The sequence below is a fragment of the Phlebotomus papatasi genome, chromosome 2, assembly GCF_024763615.1.
Source record: "Phlebotomus papatasi isolate M1 chromosome 2, Ppap_2.1, whole genome shotgun sequence".
In the NCBI taxonomy this organism is placed as follows: Eukaryota; Metazoa; Arthropoda; class Insecta; order Diptera; family Psychodidae; genus Phlebotomus; species Phlebotomus papatasi.
The window spans coordinates 43,664,514-43,670,513 of record NC_077223.1 but is presented as its reverse complement, the minus strand read 5'-3'; the positions used below and the strand labels follow the sequence as shown (position 1 = coordinate 43,670,513).

General features: G+C 30.6%; 1 protein-coding gene across 5 annotated transcripts in view; it reads left to right on the top strand.

Moving 5' to 3' along the window:
- The window catches only part of LOC129801204 (G-protein coupled receptor Mth2-like), a 31,936-nt gene continuing 25,936 nt past the window's right edge, over positions 1–6,000 (top strand). The window contains exon 1 of one of the 5 annotated variants that reach the window (XM_055846033.1): positions 1–281. The gene's annotated coding sequence lies outside the window, so the exon portion shown is untranslated. The remainder of the gene's footprint in view (positions 282–6,000) is intronic. The other 4 variants (XM_055846030.1, XM_055846031.1, XM_055846028.1 and 1 more) reach the window with 4 other exon arrangements.

Here is a 6,000-nt window from a genome sequence, read left to right as displayed (position 1 = left end):
TGGTGTGTAGAGTTATGGAGAGTTAGAAAATGAGCGGGGACGCGATTTCGCGCTGGAGGAAGTAGTTTGTGATTCACAGCTGAGAAAGGTGAATGTGTTTTTATCGAGTTGGGAAGTGCTGGTGGAGTTCAAGTGAAAATCCCTCACTTACCGCTTAACATTCTCGTGGGTGAAAGAGCAACAAATGGAGTGTCCAAAATTACATCAATTGTGGATTTAAGTGCAAAAGTGATAACCATTTTGGGCATTTTTTCTGGGACAAAGAGCCAAAGAAAAGACAGGTAACATTTTTGCCCTTTGATTGCAATCTTACAGTGAATTTTTGCCATTTATCATACGTAAATATTTCCTTTTCTTCACTCTTGAGACAGTCTTAAATAGTATGAATCGTTTGCGTACATTTTATGTTGATGAATTATGTAAATTTGCTGTTTTCCAGTGTAGGAAACACACCTTTTCCCGCGTTTTAGATTGGAGATCAGTTCTGGCGCAATTCCATGAAAATTCACACGGAAAACCATTCATTTTCATTTCTCACGGAATCTGAGTAAATTTTCCATGGAATTTTCACTTTTTATTCATAGTTTGATATTAAAAGTCTCTGTACGTGATTAAAATACGAGATGACAAACCGGTTTTAGCTTAAAAAAAGATAAAAAAGAATCATCTCAAAGCATGACTTTTATCAGAAAAGGAAAACAAAAAGTCCAATTGTTAGTTTTTTGAGCCATGACCTCAGTTTAGAATAGATTTCTTGCGATCTGAGGGAATACCCGAAATTTCAGTACAATGGAGTTAGATTTAAACAGAATTTCTTTCTCAAAAATTGCTCCAAAAATCTTATAAGATCATGATCTTCTGATGATAATTTACATCTTCCCGGATGTTCAATTCGCAGGTATATTTCTACTTCCAGGAAGACTGTGGTCTTGCAAATACGGAAAAAGTTTTGATTTATTGAAATGCGAGAAAAGCGGTTTATAACTTATCAATAAGCTGTAATTCGAGCTGTTTGATTTATCATTCAACAGTTTGTCTTTGCCACGCGTCCATGAATTTCTCTGTTTTTACTGGAATGCAATCAAAATGATATTGAATGAGGAATGCTTTTGTATACCAAAGAAGTATGATTTAAACGATTTAAACTTTGGTCAAAGCTTTCGTTTATACACGACACAAAAGCATGTTTTTTTTTTTAATTTCAATTAAGAATAAAATATTTTTGGTCAGTAAAAGTGTTTTATTTTGTTATGTTCAGTAAATTGCTTTTAATTGAACAGGAATAATTAAAAACTCTATGATATTAAAATGATTTATAACCTTAATAACTTTCTTATTTTCAAAATTTACTTCATTTTTTTAATTCAAAATTTTAAAATTTGAATTTGAATTTTATTTTTTCTGACCCTTAATAATAAAATACTTAAATTGTTTTCTGTATTACTCCCTCCGTTCCGAAATAAGTCGTACGTTTGGGGAAAAATTAGGGATTAAGGAATGGTTTCAGAGAATGTTTTTGTTATTTGCAAATATCTTGTGTATGAACTATCCTCCATGTTCAGGTATAATACGAGAATCCTATCACGATGGTATGTTGAGGATTCGATATGTTGAAGTTGTCCATTTTTCGCGTTTTTTTCAAAGAGCTCCGGTAGATAGTTAATTACTACAAGATGGACTGTGATTAACATTACAGACTAGAATTTGTTCTAAATTTTGAGTATGCACAAGTAGAACTCAACAGTTATTACCGATATGGCATTTTTTTATTGCTCAAATTTTGCAGAATGAGCAATGAAAAAAACATCCTTTTGTACATATGTGTTCGAATATCTGGATGCAAAATGGTGAGAGATAAGGACTTGGGAGCTTCAGTGGACCCCCCATAAGTTGACCCTGGGACCATTTATATGCTTCTCTAAAACATATACAGAATTGAAAAAAAGAAATCGCACGACGTGTTTTCGAGCAATCTAAAAAAACATGATTTTGAAGGGGAAGGGAAGGAGTGGGGGCAAAATAGAGAACATATTAATGGTCCCAGGGTCAACTTATTGGGGGGTCCCCCGAAGGTCCCAAGTCTGTATCTCTCACCATTCTGCACCTATTTTAGATTGAAAATAAAACGCCAAAAATAAGACATTTTTAAGACATTCGTTCCTCAACATACCATCAAGATTGGACCCCAATTTTAGTACTGGACATTAGCAATAGTTCTTTACAAGAGATAATTGTTGATACATAAAACATTTACCAACAAACTTTCCCTTAATTTCAATTTTTCCCAAACGTATGACTTATTTCGGAACAAGATTTTTTCCCAAACGTACGACTTATTTCGGAACGGAGGGAGTATTAAATTTTCTGTTTTGCCGCAAAGTCGAAAAGAAGAATTTTGTAAATTGAAAATTGAAAAGTCAAAACAAGATTCTCTTTCGAAGCAAAATTAATAATTCTCTATTAATGTTTTCTAAACATTATATTTGTGAAAATATTGGGAAAATCTTTACACTTTTAGGTGAGCTTCCGATCAATCTCATATATTTTGCATTTTTTTACCGACATTGCTCATCGCAATTGCAATATTTTACGTAACAAATAAAAATAAAAATTATTCTGTGTATTTTGAGTTAGTAGGAATTTTCCTTGATTCTATTCATTCCAAATATCATTTATCTTTATATCCTTAAAAGAAGTACTCAGCTCAGAGTTCAAAAATATATCGTCAGTTAGCATTTGTCGTAACTTCATTTTTGCGATTTTGGGATCCATATTTAGAATCGGCGTAATTTTGTTTATTAAACGTACTTGAGAAAAAGAAACCTTTATAAGCTAAATAAAAATTATTTTAAACGAAAATTATCGAAAGTGCCCCTAATTAATAAAAATTTATCAAAATTTGTCGTAACTTCCATTTTTAGGGAAGTTACGACAAATTTTAATACAAAATTTTCTCTAATCAGCATTTGCCGTAACTTCTTTTGCTCATTTGCGTGGCTTCTAATTTGCAGCAAAAATGTAAAATTTCTCGATAAAACGTTCACAAACTCTTCCAAATACCCAAAGACAGTGCGAATAATGCAACATTAAATCATTTTAATTTAATATTTGCTAGAAAAAAATAGAAAAAATCCCTACCCATCTGTCAATAATTAAAAACAAACAAGCGACACGGCGCACAAAATTTATTCAATAAAATTTATGAAATAAAAGCTTTTAGGAATAGGGGTAACAGTTCAATTGACTAATTTAGTCAAATAAAAGCGCTTATTATCACTAAAGTAATTGAAATTGATATAATGCACATTTGAAGTTACGGCTTTATAAACGATAGAAGTTACGATAAAATCTTATTGTGTTTCATCGAACATATATCTCAATATCCCAGCTTTTAAATGATTTTATAAACATTTTCTCGAGTTAATTTACGCAGTTTATTAGTGCCACTTTTATTATTTTGACTCAAAAGTATCGCATTCGAGGCTCATTTTTAAGAAAAATGTTGCTGAACTGAAAATTTCGTCTCGCGAAAAGTTGTCAAAAGAAAGTTACGACAAATGCTGATTTAACTGACGATATACTCCCTCCGTTCCCGTTTGTTTTTCGGGACAAAATTATGTATCAAACTATGACTTTTTTCGGAACAGAGGGAGTATTTTTTATACAAATTTCTCTTGAATAAAAAATTTATATTTTTCTTTATAGATTTTTTAAAGTTGTAATAGGTAATATTTTTTAATTGAAGCTATACATTTTATTTTGAGTTAAATAAATTTAGACAAGAAATTTTGCTGTGACGCTTTTTATTATTTATGGCTTCGGCATACCTCTTAGATCAGGAAAATTTCATGAAGTCGAAATTGGAGTCCCTCTCTTTCTCACGCATTTTGCATATATCTATTTCACTCTTTTGCACTCTTCTTCTTCTTTTAAAAATCACCACAAATTCAATTTAGCTCAATCGAATTTGAAGTGCAAAAGAATGAGAGATAGACAATGCGTGAAAAAGAATGAGACGTGAATTTTGATTTTACGAAATATTCCTGATCTAAAAAGTGTGCCGGAGTCATTAACAAATATTTTACAAAATTTGAATTATTAGAAAAATGATTTCGAAATGACGATTTTTTTTGCTCAAAATTGAACTGAACTAAATTTAATTTGGTCTGAATTTCAAAAGAAAAAGAAGAGTGCGAAAGAGTGGGATAGATATATACAAAGCTTTAAGAAATGAAAAAAAATCTTTCCATTTTTTCTGCAACAATCTTAATGCCGAGCGCACAACGATTTTTGTTTGTCTTCGAAATTTCCTATAAGAGTGAGCGATATGACTAGATCTCAGTCTCACTCACTCTCATTGAAATGTTCAAAATACATTTACAAAACAAAAGTTATTGTGCGTTGGCCATAAGTTATAATTATATTTCAATTCGACTTTTCTACTAGAAGCTTTTATTGTTTATAATTTAGTTTTTACTACCTAATTTGATTTTCTTACTGAACAAATTTAAACTTATACAAACCGAATTCGTTATACCTTTGAATTTTAGTTTTGCAAAAAAGAAAAAAAAATAATTTTCTGTCCGTCATTGACCTAGAATCCATAATTCTAATTTTCAAAAGATATCAAGAATTGGTAAATAATTATGAATAGGGTGGAAAATCATACTTATCAGTATTGATTAGATGATAACACGAATTAGGGCAAAACATTAAAAGTTTGTAATGTTTTGATTACTCAATATTTGGAGCAATCAGTTCAATTACCTGTCATTAGTTCCATTAAATAAGCATTAATTGGAATATTATTAAAAAATGATTCACTTTCCTTCGCTATAGGATTGTAACAAGAAAATATTTAAGCTCAGTAACTCAATTCTATTTTGCATGCTTATTAGCATAATACAATAAACGTTTCATTTTTATTTAGTTATTGCATTTATAAATAACAGTTAAATAAACCCGCGGTATTTTTCGTTCTGGGAAATTTAATCTGAGAGAAAAAACTGCACAATTTTTTTTTATACTTCCATCAAGTGAGTCACACAATTAAAGTTACTATTTTTTATTATCACTCTTGCATGAATTGTTTAATTGTGATAATAAGTGCTTCGGAAATTCGCAAATCCGAGATTTTTTCTCCAACATTGTTTTGTTTTTTCAACAAATATACAGAAATTCTGTTAAGCAAACATTTCGAGATAATGTTTTTCCTTATTGAATAAAGAGATATAATGCAAATGATGATATAATGCTTTTATCCATTTGAAAAATAGAGAGCTTTTCAACTGTTTATCCAATTGAACTCACAGAAGTGCGTTGCAAAAGAAATCAATCTTTGAGACATGGATTCCTCATTCCTCCACACTGTAACCAATTTTGAAATTGATAAGACTGCTAATCAGTGAACTTATTGATAAAGCAAGTATCGTTCAAGTATTACGTGAGGAAGTTACTTTTCACAGTGGTTTCACTTGTACATATCATAAGACAGTCGGTGTGTTTGTGGTTTACAAAGCTGTTTGGCAAATAGGTACAACAAGAATTTCGTAAATTTATTGGTAATAATTTTACAGGATTATGTTTACTTGCAATGAAAACCACAAAAGAGAACAAGAAATACACTTCCAATTTATTATTTGTTTCAGCAAGTGCCTTATAGGTCTTATATCTGTGCTAAAAAAAAATAGATTTCGAGATACATTTCTGTACCAAAATACGAGGAAAACGGGTGGCAAAGTATCCCAACTTTGCATAATGCTCGAACTTGTGACTGCTACTGCTCAGGGAGTAAAATAATCTTCAGAAATATAAAGTATAGTGTTCATGAATTTGAGCAATTGAGCTATTTTTTATATTTACTAGTTTTCGCGCCATATTTTAATTGATTTATAAATAATTTGAAAATTGCTCGAACTAATGTATAACTTTTAATTATAGGTAGTTAACGTAAATGTGCGGTTTATAGTCGGTTTAAATCGATCCGGATTTGTTAAGATT